This window comes from Pteropus alecto, unplaced genomic scaffold (assembly GCF_000325575.1).
Source record: "Pteropus alecto unplaced genomic scaffold, ASM32557v1 scaffold5, whole genome shotgun sequence".
Lineage (NCBI taxonomy): Eukaryota > Metazoa > Chordata > Mammalia > Chiroptera > Pteropodidae > Pteropus > Pteropus alecto.
This window is the reverse complement of record NW_006441953.1, coordinates 29,262,961-29,279,127: the sequence shown is the minus strand read 5'-3', so window position 1 is coordinate 29,279,127 and position 16,167 is coordinate 29,262,961. Positions and strand designations below refer to the sequence as shown.

Below are 16,167 nucleotides of genomic sequence, written 5' to 3'. Positions count from 1 at the left end.
GCTTTGGGAGGTGCAGGTGAGGGGCCCTGACGCTTAAACTTCTTTAATTTCATGGTAAATCCACTTGTGTTTGGCACGCAGTCCAATGCCTGATATTTTGCAGACACTCATATTTTTTAATAATGTATATATGCATGAGTTAATGAGTTGCAGTTTGAGCAGCGGTCCCAACCTTTGTGGCACCAGGGACGGGGGCTTCTACGAGAATCTAATGCCTGAGGATCTGAGGTGGAGCTGAGGCGATGATGCTGGCTCTGGGGAGTGGCTGCAAAAACATAGATGAAGCTTCGCTCACTCGCCCGCCGCTCACCTCCTGCTCTGCAGCCCAGTTCCTCACAGGCCACGGACCGGTACCAGTCTGTAGCCTGGGGGTTGGGGACCCCTAGTTTAGATGGCTTGGATTTAAATCTGGGTGCTGCTACTTAGAGATTCAGGCAAGTCCTGTTACCTGAGTCTCATTTTTCCTTTCTGTAAAATGGGCATGATAATACCCTACTTAACTGATAAACGAATTATTTGCATCTTATGAGACTATGTATATATAATAAAGAACCATTCTGATCATTATTATTTCCCTTCATCCCCTACCCCAACCCCACACAGGCTGTTTAGACTTATTTTCATCATCGGTGCCAAACTGTATTCCCTAAACCACTTCACTTTCTTGTACTTTCATTCCTTGCTTGCAAAGGGGATCCAAGTAAGTGTGTGAAAGAGTCTGTGAAAATCTTGTGCAGGTACCTATAGCATCAGTAGTAGAGACAGCAACGTTCTTCTGTCAAGGTGAAACTCTTGATCAGTGATGGCAAATGTGTGGCAAGCATACAGCTGTTCCTCTTTCTTCCTCCCTGCGACCGTAGCAGCCACTGGTCATTTCCCAGCAGAACTGTATAGCACAGAGTCCCTTGCAACTGCATGCCCAGGCAACCATTAACAGGTGTTCGGCCTGACATTCAAGTTGAAATCTGCTTGACATCTTACCTGACGTATAGTAAAAATAGAACCTGTATGCCTAAAGCTGAACCATGGGCTTTTTTTTTTTTTTTAACGTACTTAAAAGGATCTTAAGTTGATGTTGTTTAGGCTTCTCATTTTATAGGTGAGAAAACTAACACCCAAGTAAGTGAAATGACTTGCCCAGAGTCCTAATAGCTGAGGTCATAGGACAGAGCAAGAGGTAGAAACCAGGCGCTTCGCCCTCAGCGTAATGCTATTTATTACGCCCACCCCCCATCCTCCTACCTTTAATTTCCACTGTAATTTTAAACCAAAAATTCTTTGGCTTTTTAATGGCAGTGGGTTTCTTCCTCTTGAGTTAATACTGAATTCATAACTGGAGACAGAATGGGATTTAGAGTAGAAAGACCTGAATTTGATTGCCTCTTACTTTATAAATTTGATTGCCTCTCACTGTATGAATTTGGGCAAGTCACTTAACCTCCGTTTTCTCACTTCTAAAATAGAGTGAGTAATAGCAGCCTTATAAGGTTGTTACTCAGACGAAGTGAGAAAAGGTATGCAGATACCTGCATAAGCGTGAATTCTTTTAGTTGCAAATAACAGTTACCTAGTAATGTAAATTAGCCTGAGCAAAATGGGAAGGTCTTGGCTCATATCTCTGGAAAACACAGGATGGAACTTCTTTCTGTAGCTCTTACCCACGAAACCCCAGGAGAGGGCTCTAGTTTCTGTTGGGATCCTGAACCCTCATTATGGCCTCAGAGGGATAAGGTGGCCAAGTCATACGTCCACTGTAGCAGGTGGGTTGGCATCTATGACGGTCGCCCTCTCGGAACCTTGGAAAATTCACTGCTGTGTCTCGGAGTGTGGAGTGAGGGATGTTGGACAGGCAGATGTGACAGGATGTTCTCCACGGTGCCTAGCACGGTGCTGGCCATGCCTTCGCCTTACCTGGCAGGTCTTCAGCGCTGTGGGGACTGAGAACTGGAACTGGGAGTTTGTAATGACAGACTTCGGGTGTGGGAATGTGTCTGGAGGGACCTCCTAGTGGCGGCTCTTCATTTCCTTACTGCCTCATCAAGGTTACGGGGGCCAGGGAAAGCACCATGCAGGAAAGCGGGACCCCTCTAAGTGGCCAACCTGTCCAGGGGCAGCAGAGGCCAGTGAAAAGCACAAGACTCCCGGTGTGGTAGCCTCAGACCTGCCACGTGATCTCCCTGGGCCTCAGCGTCCACACTGGCAAAACGGAAAGCGCAGACCAGACAGCTGCAGTGATACTTTGTCAAAGATATTTTGATTACATATCAGATCATAGCGACACTCATTTGTGGGGAATCTATTTTCACATTAGGCATGCGGGTGAGATTTTCTTTGTTTATTATACGTTGGTTTTTTTGTGAAAGCTGAATATCATTTTATTAAGGATTGATTATCTTGAGTTCCTGGCTGAAATCAGAGCTCTGACAGTGACTGGAAGCCAGACGATCTGGTTCCCGCCGCCCTCTGACGTCACCTCTCTCTCTATTTCCACACCCTCGCCTCTTCGCCTTTCTCACATGCGGCTGGTTGGCCCGTTGCCGCCTCAGGGCCTTTGCATTTATTGTTCCTTCTACCTGGAACACTTTTCTCCGAGTCCACATGGTTTGATCTTCAGGTTTCTGCTCACAAGTTGCTTCAGCGAGACCTTCCTTGACTGCCTTGTACAAAGTAGCAGCCTTTTTCTGTCCCTTACTCTGTTTTATTCGTTTCGTTATCTAATATATCATGTATCCATTTATTTATTATTTATCCATGAGAGTATATGCTTCATGAAAGCAAAGACTTTGTGTTGTTTACCACTAGATCTGTGGGTTCTAGAGCCGTGCAGGGACGTGGGTACTCAGATGCTTCTTGAGTTAAGGAACGTTGATCTGCTGTGTTGCTTTGCTTTCGGTGTTGGAGCTAGTCGATCTCTGCCCAAGGCTATTTCCAGTTCTAGGAATGTGTCACCCTCACATGGTTCCTTAATATCACACAAATACATTTACACTTAGCGCCGTGTCTGGAGTAAACATTAGAGAAACAGCAGCTTTTATTTCGTTAAATTTGTTATTTTGTTGTTAAGATTCGGTTGCTGCCTGAGTCTAGCGCAGGAGCAAACGCATAAGCAGCACAGCTCCGGATGACTGAGTGACAGACAGCCTTAGACTGATCCCACGTGGCCTCGGTTTTCTTCGGAGACACAGCTTGTCCTGCGTGCCAACTCTGGACTCTAAAGGTTGAGCTGCGACCACCTGGGTTATTATCCAGAGTAGCTGGAAATTAAGTAAATCCTCCTTAAATGGGGTTTCAGTTGAGGGAGTGTGGTTTGAAGAGGCATATCAGGCAACAGGTGCCGGGGACTGGTGAGGAGCCAGAAGGCCAGGTGACAGGACCAAACGGGACAGGAACAGGTCAGGAAACTGTGTAGGTTTAGGCTACAGGTTTCAAACAGAGCATGAGCGTGTTGTGTGGATGGACTGTGCTTCTGAATTGTTCCCAGGATTTATTAAGATCTCAGCTTTTGAAATTATATTCAATAATTTATTCCATCATCCCATAAGCATTGAACGCCAGATGTGTCAGGCATTGTGAGGACACACAAAACTGTGAGACATACGTCCTGGCTCTTTGAAACTACGGATGAAGGATAACTAAATCTTTTTGACGGAGAATCAGTGGACACCTCAGAGAGAAAGTGACAGTCAAATTGGACCTCTAAGGACGAAAACCGTTGCCCCAAAGAGGGGGCAGAGTCCGTTCCTAGCGGAGGGCAGAGTGTGCCAAGGCTCCGATACCATCCGCAGAGTGACTGCGGGGAGCCCCTCTCTGGAAGAGGCCTGGGTGACGGTCGGAGTGGGAGACGATAGGGCTGCACCAGACCGGGCTGGAGCACAGCCCCACATTAGGGTAGGGCTGCCGAAGCGGGTCTCCTTGGGGTGATATTTTAAATAAATTCTTCCTGTCCAGGGTCTGGTTCTGCCTCGAAGCTTGAGGACCAGATTTGTCTACATTTACAAGGACAGGTAGCAGCTGAGCTCACCTCGACTTGTGTAAACGTCGGAATACCAGTTGGTTCATTTACTCTGAACACCGTAATACTCGGGGGAATACAAATTTTGAAAAATCAGTTTATTTTTGAACTTCTGCTGTAGGTCAGGAACTCTGTTAAGGACTTTACATACCTGATTTCATTTAACTTTTCTCTCTTTGGGGGATAGAAATATTAAATGATTTTGCAGTATTATACTATGAATCATAGCATTCTAGAATTCATACAAACCTGATGTTTGAGTTTTTCTTCACTTGGAAATCCACATGGGCTCCCTCTGGTGGGCGAAGTAGCAGTGACGTCTACAGTGGTTAATTACTGCCTTGTATTCTGATAAACTTAATATGTTTAAAACATATTAGGTTTAAAGTTGACTTAAAAAGAGGCCCCTTAGGAACCTCTCTAAAAGAAAGTGAATAAACCAGAGGAATGAAAGTATGTCGAATGAGCTCATATAACTCGGATGTGAAATGCAGCACAGTTGTAATTTTAAACTCAGTAGTCCTTTTTTCTTCCTGACTTTCAGGTTCTCAAAGTCTGTAAATATTAGAGTTTACCAGCTCCTACATGTCACAGTCTAACACATGCCTATTTGTCAAAACTTTCTTACGGAGCTCATAAACTGTGTTTAACCAAGAGAGAGTCTTCATTTCGCATTATTGTACAAATTCCTATTTACTTTTAAACAGATGATAAGAAAACGCTGGTGAAATGAACATTTGCCTACCAGTCTAAATAGAAGTGACAGTCGGCAGCATATCTTGACTTGAGGAGATTGAGAAAGGAATTAAAGAAGCCTAAGTTTGAATTACAAATGCTTTTGGATTTGCCGTTATTTAACTATGTGATCTTGGAGAACTCACCAACTCTCCTTTTTGTGTTGGTTCTTCTCTCTCTCTCTCTCTTTTTTTTTTGTTTGTTTGTTTAATGAGGGGCTTTGGCCTTATAATCCTTAAGGACCTTTTCAACAGGAGTCCATGATTCAGTGCTCATCTTTCTGAAAGTCCTAGGATATAGTTTTAAATGCTTTTTGCCACAATAACTATCCAATGCCTTGTGCTATTTTCCCCCATAAGTTACCTCTTTCCCACCTGGATGAAAAAATGAATTTGTTTTTCAAAGTTGTTGTTTGGTATGTTTCCACAAATATATTTGATTTAATAGTGATTATGTGTAATTATAATAGACTCTTACCAGTGGGACATAGTTTTGAAGTTGAAATCTGATTATAAAAGTAGTAAGAGCTGATTAAGCAGAATAAAGAAAATAAAGTTTATGTATCGTACTACCGGCCACTGTTAGAATTTTGGTATATATCTTTCCAGACATTTTTCCTGTTATACAAAAACAGAATCTTTAATTCTGTTATGTAGCCCTCTATCGTTTCTTGCCTTGCCTTTTTTTACTTAACAATGTATTAGGACATTTTTTATGTCAATATATATTGTTCTGTGTCACCAATTTATTTAGCTGCATAGCCATTAAAAATAATATTACATAACTTATTTACATGAACCCCTATTGAAAGATATTTAGACTGCATATCAGTTTATCACCAATTTAACTGAACTGTACATTTTTACCAAATTTGTCAAGTTTATAATCTCTTAAAAAGGCAAAAATATATAAATTCATCTTACTCGTTTTATTTTTATTTTTTTTTCTGAAACATGAAATAATTGGATGTCCTAATATCGATAAAAAGAAAATACCCCAGAAGTTTTGGAGAGTGTTAAATGTGTTGGAACTCGTTACCAGCACTGGAGACGTGTAGAAAAGAGGTGATGACTAGGGGTCGACTCATCAGGCAAGCTTTTAGGTGAGAGCAGGGTCTTCAGTATAGGACAACGGGGTAGGCGGCGCGCGTAAGCACGGTGCGTTTCAGTGACAGAAGGAAGCTGGCTGACCGGGCCAGCGGCGCCTCTTGCTCAGCAGTGTGAAATGAACTTGGGGAGGTGCTTTATGGCCTACAGATCACAGAAGGCCTCCAGAGCCGTTGTATACAATAAATGTACAAAACCAGTGGCTACCGAGTGACCACTTACGAGCTAATGAACACATTTATTTACGGGAGTAACAGAAAGCATTTCTAGAAATAACCTTAGTAAGAAATGTAAACGTCCCATTTAAAGAAAACTTGAAAATTTTGTAGAGAGATGTGGAAGACTTGTATAGAGACATGTATTGTGTATCTGGAAGGGAAGAAAAAGTGTTGTAAAGACATCAGATATTCTTAAATTAATTTGTAGATTTAGTGCAGCTTTAATCAAAACTTCAACAAAACTTTTTTGAGAGGAATCAGAAAGTAGTTCTGAAATTCATCAAAAAAAGAAAAAGTGTGTGAAAATAGCTAATCAATTTTGAAAAAAAGTGAAAGGATGTGTGTATTTGGGTGTGTATTAGTCTTAAAAAGTGAAAGGATGTGTGTATTTGGGTGTGTATTAGTCTTAAAAACATTTCAAAGCCAAAATATATGTGTATATGGATCCATCAGTAGAGCTGATTAGGCCAGGGTGTGTGTGTGCGTGTGTGTGTGCGTGTGTGTGTGTGTAACATTTATCTTGACAAAGAATGAATTATCAATCAGTAGAAAAAGTTTACTCAGTGATGATTTGGGATAATTGGTGGTACTTTGAAGAAAAGGGTTGGGTTTTTTTGTTAAAATTATCGCTTAGCATACATACATTAAAATAAATTTTTAGATGGACTAAAGATTTCATTGTAAAAGCAGAACTAAAGAGGATACATGTGAATATTGACCTGTCTTCTGGAAGCGGGAGGTCTTTCTGAGTTTAAATATTAGCAGCAGTGGTCTTAATAATGTGATGATTTTGATGATGACAGCGATGGCAGCTATCAAAAGTACTTTACATAGAGATACTATAGCATTATTCCCAAGTACAGAGAAATTATTAGGTGAATATGGCATACTGATGAGTATGTCGTGACGTGAGAAGAATTGCTTATATTATGTTAGGTTAAAAAAATTAGTACCCAAACCAGGTACAATTAAAACTACGTATAGAAAATCAAACTCTAATCATGGAAATAATGATTAGAAGGGAATACAGCAAAATATTAACAATGGCTATTTCTGGGTCATGGGACTATGGGTGATTTATTTTTCTGTTTCTATCCTGGATTTCTTTAATGAGCACATTACTTTTGAAATGACAAAGCAGAACTAAACAATTAAAACTCACACAAGACGAGTTTTTATTGAGATGCTGCAGTACAAAGTGGAGAATTAATGCTTTCGATTGGAAAATGTCATGAGTAAGCACCATCGGATTATATATTAAGTGCTCAATGGAGGGGGGTCCCTATTGAAAGGAAGTCCTAGGTGAAAACTTTTGAAATGGAATAATTTTCCTGTAACTCAGCTGGATTTTCTGTTCGGACTTTCTTAACCTGTAAAAGAAAATCATCCACAAATGTTGCATTGATGTTTAGCTTTCTGGTTGTCATTCTGAAAAATAACAAACGATAATAATAGCTACCACTTGTTGAGCACCTAGTCTGTCTGGCGCTTGCTAAAAGCTTAATAATTTAGTTGACTACCTTGCAAGTTAGAGTCCTTTACTCACGAAGAAACCGAGGTTCAGAGGGTTCAGTGCTCTGCCCAGGCCGACATAACCGTGAGGAGAGTGTGCCGTGTTCCCAGGACCGCGGCCACCCTGCCGAGCCCTTTGGATGCGTGCCTGTGCAGGTGGTGGGGGCCGGCCCAGGACACTCGGAGTCCTCAGGTCACACCTCTGGCGATCTCCTCCTTGGCACATCATCAGATCATGTGCTGTTTTAAGGAGCGTATTTTGGTACATAAATCATACACATTGGAAAGTGCCTGACTAGCTTTTAGGGAAATAAGCTGCCTCCAAACCAACTTTTTTTTTTTTAATCAACAGTTACCTTTTTATACAGATATTTTTCTGTATTTTAATAGTTAATGTATTTTAATGCATTTCTTACAGGTAATGTTGAGGTACGCTTTTGGGGAAAAATAGGAAGATTTATGGTTTTAGTTAGTAAAATTATGAGAAGGAAGGAGACCCAACTCATACGTTACAGACATTTGAAAAAGGATAATTCTTTGGGGCACAGTTCGTGGGCCATCCGCAGGCAGTTCTGGCAGGTGAGGGACATCAGGGCCCCGTTCCTGAAGGCACAGTCTGCCTTCCACCTTTTAGGTGGCTGTGGGATCGAATGAGATGCCACATGTGAAGCTGCTAGCATTTATCTTGTACATTGCAGATACTCATTAAATGGCACCACCAGTGAGTAGGGAAGGCACTTGGATTGCTCTTTGGGGTAGAAAGATGAGCGAGACTTTCATCCGGCCATCAGTGCACTTACAGTCTAGAAGGGGGCATTCATTCATTCTTTCATTTAATTGTTCAATAAATATTTATTGAGCCTCTGCTGTAGACTATGCACTGTTTTTGCCTCAGGGGATAGAGCAAAGATAAGACAGAGAAAAACTCTGCTTTCGTGAAGCTTATATTCCAATGGGCAACTTACAGTAAGTAAGTAGACATACATAAAAATATTCGTATAGGGTAGTGGTAAGTAAACTCCGAAGTATTAGGCATGCCCATATGTAGTTATAAAAATCTCCAAAAGAGGAGCCTTAAGAATTCAGAGATCACTCCTGGGTAAGGCTGAGGGAGACTTCGTGGAAGACGTGACACTGAGGTGGGCCTCATAGGTTCTCCACTTGTGGAAGTGGAGGGAGGAGAAGCAGGAGAGGGACACCTGACGGGGCCTCCGCGGCGGGGGAAGCGCAGGAGGAAGAGCTGCTGAGAGCCCAGTGTAGCTGGGAGGAGTGTGAGAAGTAGGCAGGGGGGCCTTCGCGATCTCCTCTGCACCCTTTCTTCTCTGCCCTTGCCGCAGGAGGCAGATCTTTGTGGAGTGTGTGGCTGGGTTTCCTTGCCCTCTGACTTCTGCTTGGGTTCAGCCTTCTGCTTGGGAGGCTCAAGCAGGAGATTGAAGGGCTGGAAGAGAGGTGTTGGTTTGGGAACTGGGTAGACGCTTCCCATTCACAGTCCGTGACTTGGGCTAGGTATCTGCCCACCAGCCCTCCAGTTTTTCCCTGTGTGTGTCAGGCGTCCCATGGGTTAGGAAGAGTTTAGCCTACTGGCTGGTACCAGCCAGCAGTAAGACAGGATCGTTTTGCAGGGCCACAGGGCATTCCTCCCCCTGGGCAGAACTCTGGACAGTTCATCTCTGCCTTTTGGTGTGAGATGGTTTCATAGGAGGTACATTTCTTTCTCTCCCGATCCCGTTCAGCATCGCACCTGGGAAGAGTCAAGGATTGTAGGCTCACACCGCTTCTCTCTTAGTGATGTGGCGGCTCATGCTTTTCTTCCACATGTGACCTGAAAGGTTAGGGGTGGGAAATGGCTCTTGTGGCATTATAAATCTGAACTGGAGTGGAATATGTAACCCATTATCAGATTCTGAATCAAACTGCCTTGTCTCTCTCTTGTTTTTGTTTCAGTGGAAATGTGTGTTTTTATTCTGTCAGTGGACAGTTTACATACCTAATATACCTAATATTAAGAGGGAATTATATAATGAATACTTGATGTGAAGAGACTAGTTAAATATTTCGGCTCCAAGGGAGTCCATTAAAGTAATGAGGAAATTACATTTAATTTTAATGTAGAAAGATTGTTATTGCTATTAAGCATGTATTACACACACTCACCCATTTTTTGCAAATGAATTCCCAAAGCACAGTTCATCTTTATACAGGTGGAAAGGAAATATTCTTGCAAACTATGGAGTTTGATGTCTTTTTCTTAGCTGTGGAGAGAAGCTTACTTTTCCAAAGAATAGAATGTGATGGTTGATTGGAAACTTTCGGAGCTACAGGCTTTTAGTTCTACCTCTTGAAATAAGAAAATACATATAAATGGGTCCCCAGATGAAGGCGTGGTGGGGTACTTTATAGCCCTAATTGACTCCAGACATAGGGGCCATGATTTGTAAGCAAGCAGTGACAAGAGGAAGTTAAATCAAAATTAAATTAAGGGAAGGAAATAAAAAAAAGAGATATCAAGGAGAGGTGATGAATTTTCTGAAAGCTTCTAAATACCTATCTGTGGGTGAGTGAGAAATCTGTGAATATATCTGTGTGTCAAAGAATGAAATCTGGAAACATTTCAGTCCTAAAAAAGACCACCTCTTTTTTTCCAGTCTTTTTTATTTATACTCATTACTGGTACAGTTCAGTCAGTATAGGCATATTTGCTTCTCTACTTTTTCATGACCCATCCTTCCGTAAAAATCAGTATGAAGTGATATTTTGGGATGATAGGTGTTTCTGTTTATATTTGGACATTCTGTTGTTGTTCCAGCTTACGTAAATAAAATTCTAGGAATCAGAGCCTACCGGCCACTCACCCACACCGACCGCCGTTTTTGCTGTCCTGTCTCCCGCCTCCTGACCTCCCTGTCCAGCTAAGGCGAATGAATGAAGCGAACCAGTGCCTCGTGCTTCCTCTCTCATCCATCCCACTGTGGCCGTGTGGGTTCAGACCCTCATCATCTTGAGTCTGGGCTCGGCGACACCGAGCCCGCCCCACCCCCAAGCCAGGCCACTGTGCAGAAGACGCTGCTTTCGTCACGTTACTTTGCTCGAAAGCGAATGTGTTCAGCGCTGCTCGTTCCCTGCAGCACGAATGCTCAGCTCTTTAGCTGGTGTCCGAAGGTCGTCATAAAGTGAGCCCTCCTCACTCTCCCGGTTTTACATGCCACACTTCCTGGGTCACCCCCCCCGGCTCGAACGAGCTGCTTCATTCAGAGCCTCCTTGCCTGTCTCCTGCTGTCTCTCTCGTCTGGATGTCGCTGTCCTTTACTTACTCAGATGCTACCCTCCTTTCCAGGCACAGCCTGTCTTATACCCGTCTCCCGATTCCAAATCATTGCTGCCTTCACTGCTCATTGAGCGGGGAATTCTGTGTGGCGGTGACAGTCTGCATTATGGTGTTCTCTTGTTATTTAATGACTGCATTGTCGCTCAGCGTTAAACGTGCTGTTGTATAGTCTGCCAAACTGCGTTTACTTTTGAGTGTGGGGCTGGAAAGGGAGAGGCAGGCCTCCGATTTGACGCTACTTTGTGTTCCCCTCAGTGGCTCTTGTGGCTAGCGCGGCAGCCTTTAGACAGGACTGTCACCACGCGTTAATCACGTCTGTATTCCCACTGCGGAGCAGGGACCGAGTGCACGGTATGTGAACACATGAATGGAAGGCATTCTCAAATGTTCGTTTCCTAGTTCGACCCGAAGCTAAGCATCAGTGTGGGTGATTTTCCATCGTCTAGAAGCCAGACAGATCCAGGTTTTCTTTGCTCGTCTTCATCGTTAGCAGCTCTCCCTCGAGCGCTGCTTCCTTCTGCCTGCCCTCGGCTTCATACCAAAATGGAAACCCAGTTCCTCTGATTCTTTGCCCTGTGAAATCGGAGAAGGGCTGTTTAGTCACCTCCTTCTAAATAACTCTTCAAGTTAAATTGCCTCTAGGACTTGCTTTTTCCAGATTAAATTATCCCAAAGCCCTTATTTTTCTTCATAAAAGCCTTTTCAAAAATCAGCATTCGTTATTTTTTACTTCTTTTCCTAGCTCTTTGTAAAGCTTTATTCTTCATACGCGTACCGCAGGGCTCCCCTGTGGGGGCCGGCTCGTGCTGTCTGGGATGGACCGCGTCGTGGGTCTCTCTCTCACTTGGTGTCGGAGTGCCTGTGACTTTTTCCCACCGCCTCTGATTTAACTTGAGGTCCACTCTCACCTCTCCTTGTTCGGTTTCTTCTTTTGTGTGCATCCCTTTAAATATGCAGGGTGGTTTTCTTCCCACAAACATTGACTTGCTGCATCAGGAGTCTCATGATTACAGGTTACAGGGAACCCGATGCAGATTAGCTCGAATAGGGAATTTGTTGATTTATATCACTGAGAAGTCTAGTGGTATGACAACCTCCGGCATGGCTGGAGCCGGTGGACAAAACGGTGTCACCAGAGGCCAGGTTTTCTTGCTCCCTCCGTCGCGCCTTCGCGGAGTTAGCGTCCCCTTTGGGCGCCTGCAGGCTCTTACTTCGTGGTAGCCACGCCGCATGCGCACACCTTACCTCCCCGACCGCCACCGCCAGAGCAAGAGACAGGCTCCTTTCTGTGGCCCCCGCCAGAATCACTGGCTCAGATCGAGTCCCAGGCCTATCCCTAAGCCCGCCCCTGTCTCCAGAGGGAAAGGATGCATGGCTCAGCCTGGCCTTCGTAGGACCCAGCTCTGCGGCTGGCTCCCGTGCACAGTCACTCCCGTGCAGTACGCGTGGACGAGAACAGGGAAAGTGGATTCCGAAGGAAATTCGGGACGCTGTTCCCAGGGGGCGGAGCCGTGGATGTGGTGGCCAGCAACAGATGAATATCGCTCTCAAAGCTGCCCTCAAAGCTGCCCTCTGCCGGAGGCAGGTTGTCGATGTCACTTTGCACTGCGTGTGTCTCTGAGGACGGAGTCTTCACTCACCTGATCACTGTTTATCGAGCACCCGGTGTGGGGCAGGCATGTAGCAGGTCTGGGTGGACGAATATCAGTGAAACAGCCCCTGACCGGGAGAAACCCGTAGTCTGGTGGAAAGACAGACTAACAGGCAAATACAGAGCATGCTGTGATGGTGCTCTTGTCAAAGCGTATGTGGTCACAGGCAGAGGGAGGAGCTCAGTGGGAAGGGCCTCGAGGAAGGGCTTCTCGGGAGAGGGGTTTGAGCTGAGCCTTGAAGGGTAAAAGGGGTAAAGGGGACTTCCTTGGGTGGGGCATGAAGGCCTTCTCCTGAAGTCCGGGTGGCCCATACAGAGATTTCAGCAGGGGACTGTCAGGATCAAGATCGTCCTGCTGGCCATCGGCGGAGTCAGCAGACGGGGAAGGACTGGCAGCGAGGAGGGGCTGTTGCAGTCATCAGGTCTAATCGAGAGGCAGTCAAGGCCTGAGCTCAGCCAGTGACTATCGGGACAGAGGGCAGATTCGTGACATATTTGATAGGACTTGAAACTTTCTGAGTGTAGGAGATGAACATCAGTGATTCTAGATGACGTCAAGGTTTCAGTTGTGGGGGACCAGGTGGGCGGTCAGGGTCAGTTTGGTTTTGTGTTGAGGTGCTTGCTGAACACCCAAGGGACATGTGTTTATCAGGCAGTTGTAAATACGGAAATAGATCTCAGGAAAGGTTTCTAAGCTAGAGATGTAGGTGGGGGAGACATCAGCGTGTAGGAAGGAGCGAGGTTCGCCAAGGGAAATTTCAAGTGAGAAGACGCCTCAGAGTCGTGCCTGGGTAGCCACATTCGAGAGACAGAGGATAAGGAGTCAGAGAAAGGGGCCGTGGAGAAGTTAGGCGTAGGGGTCCTTCCAAATAATTGATCTCTTCTTACCTTGATAAAGGTGATGTCACCTGGGATGGTTTGTGGCATGGACTCTGGGCTCTGCTACTACTAGTGTGTGACTTGTGTGTAAATTACTTAACCTCACTTCCTGACCTGTAATGGGAATAAAGTAGTACCTGCTTTTGGAAGATTAATTGAGTAAAGCACTTTGAAAGTGCTTGGCACATAGGAAGTGCTATAAAATATAAAGCATTTGATAAATAAACACAGGAACCAATAAACACATCTGTGTGCCCTGCATGTGTGCATCTATCTGTGCCTCTGAGCTCACAGACTGCTGGCCAGTTAATCTGAATTCCGAAATTAGTTTATTTGGACTTCAGTAATTGACTCTTCTGCAAACTCCGGTGGTTCCAGTGCATCAGTGCGGGCATCCGGCTTCCTGAATGTTTTGCAGATTATGGGAGTGTTTTTTTCTAATGGCTGTTAATTTTACCTCTGACTTTGATGTACTTTTCTGTTTCTTCCACACTTACCATCTTTTTACACTGTTCTTAATATCTTACAGCATACAGCTTTCCCTTCTTCTTCTTCTTTCTCTTCTTCCTTTCTATTTTTCCCATAAGTTTTCTTCCCCAGAATCATTCCTGAAGTTCTGGAATGCTGTGTTACTTGCTCCCCCGCATTTTGGTCAGTTTCTGGCATGTTGCTTTTAATCAGGCCCCTTTTCCCATCCATCTGTAGGAATTGGCAGTATCTTCAACTCCTCCCATTATGGTTAGGAACATGAACTTGCTGTCTTTTCTTCTTCCTCTTCCATTTTCCCAAATAAATGTCTTGAACCACTGATTAGATCTATTTGCCCACAATAACATAAGCAGGCTCGAAGCTTAAATCTGATTTAAAGGAGTATTATACAGAGTCTTTTACTTCATTAAAGCGTCTTCGAGTCTAGATTAAAACATAACAGTATTGAAGGTGTGAATATGTTGCTGAGTCTCTAACACATGTTGAGCCAGACATTGTGTGTGTTCATCTTTAAATAACTGAGTGGGTCACTTTTTCATTTATTACGAACGCAAACACTGATGCTAACAACTGACATGCGAAAGGAAAACAGGCAATAGTGATGAAAACCATTTAATGATTAGTGAGGAAACAAATATTGTTTAATGAAAATAAAAACCATGTCTAAAGGGCCTAATGCTGACTTTTAGAAATATAACCATGTTGCGGTCTGTTGTGCACCCTCAGTCCTGTACAGTAGATATTGTTTAAAATTGCTTGGGAACTGGAGCTTGCAATTGTGAGCCTGGAATGTCCTGCAGATAATTAAGTTGTGGTCAGGCTTTGGAAAAATAAAAAGTTCTCGAACTATGATTTTATAAACATGCTACAATAACATTTCTTTATATTTAACAGTTTCTTATAGAAAGCTGATACTCTCATGAGGCATTGATTAAAGGTAAAACATCAAGAAAGAAAAAATATTAAATTAAAACTTCACTTAGGATGTTGACAGTTGGCTTGTAATATTAAACAGATGTGTATGTTCCTGGGGATATTCTTCTTTCTGAACTGAATTGCTAAGTTGTATTTTTTTTAATGACAGCTACAAATTTTTGATCAGTTAATAATTTTAAATGCCCTTTCTACAATCTTCTGTATTCTAACTTCATCTGTAGTTTGAGCTCTTTCAATGGTATAATGACTGGTGAAACCTTTGCTGCCTCTTCTAAAGTCTTTCATTTTCTTTCTTTCTTCTCTGTCCCCCCACCCCCCTTAAAGCTTAACTGGGTTCTCCTGATTTCATGATGCATTCTTGGAGATTGATTCCTTGAATAATTTTAGGATCATTGAGTGGAATTCTACCCTTTTAGATTTAAGTTTACTTCCATGTAAGTTTTGAGTTGGCATTTGAATGCACAAGTCGGTCTACATTGTGGTATTGTGTTTGTGTGGTCAATCGTGAAGGCTTCATGATACGTCTGTAGCCAGCCATGCAGATCGGCCTGTACCCCCATGCTGTGGGGCCAAAGAAATGTCAGTGAGGGGACCGGAGGAGACCAGGCCTGAAGTGAAAAGAGCTTCAGTAAATTCTTCTTTTTGCTTATAAAAATTTTGCCATATTAGGCAAATAATAGTCTTGAGGGAAGTTGTGGGGTGGGGTGAACTGGGTGGTGGGTAGGCTTTAGTAATCAAGAGGACGAGTCCGGTCGGATTTTGTAGGATGAGCTGAAGATATTTTGCATCTTCGAAGAGTCTTCAAATCCGTTTGCAAGATTAGATAAATTGTTCATTGTTGTTTCTGGCTGAAGAAATTTTCTAAATTCTGAAGATCATTTCAATTGCAAGTCTTTGACATATGGACATCTTAAGTTTTCTGAAAGATACATTTCACTAGGGAGGAGCCTGATCAACCTGGAGGAGCAGCTTAGTTAGCTGGGATAGATTTATTTATCTTGGAGCTACGTATTGTTTGTGCAGTCTTCTTTTTCGAATCAGTGTTTTTTTCTCTGCAGATTCCACTTGGGAAGCTCTGATTTGAGGCCGAAGTATATGGAAGGCATTTCCAGTAAACACAAACAAAAGCTCATTAGACTGAACAAATCCAACGTTTTATCATACAGAACTTTAACTTCATGAATAACGAATTAGTTTCTAACAGCAGACTGTTTAAATGTGACTGTTTGTTCTTTATATCTAATAGCATAAAGAGTTTTAAAGTGTCTTAGTAAAGTTGTTTTAGAAGTAAAACGTTTTTTCCT

The 16,167-nt window shown here is 43.3% G+C and overlaps 1 protein-coding gene across 2 annotated transcripts in view; it reads left to right on the top strand.

The window, feature by feature from the left end:
• STX18 (syntaxin 18) overlaps positions 1 to 16,167 on the top strand; it is a 112,349-nt gene that overhangs the window by 1,179 nt on the left and 95,003 nt on the right. The window lies entirely within an intron of this gene.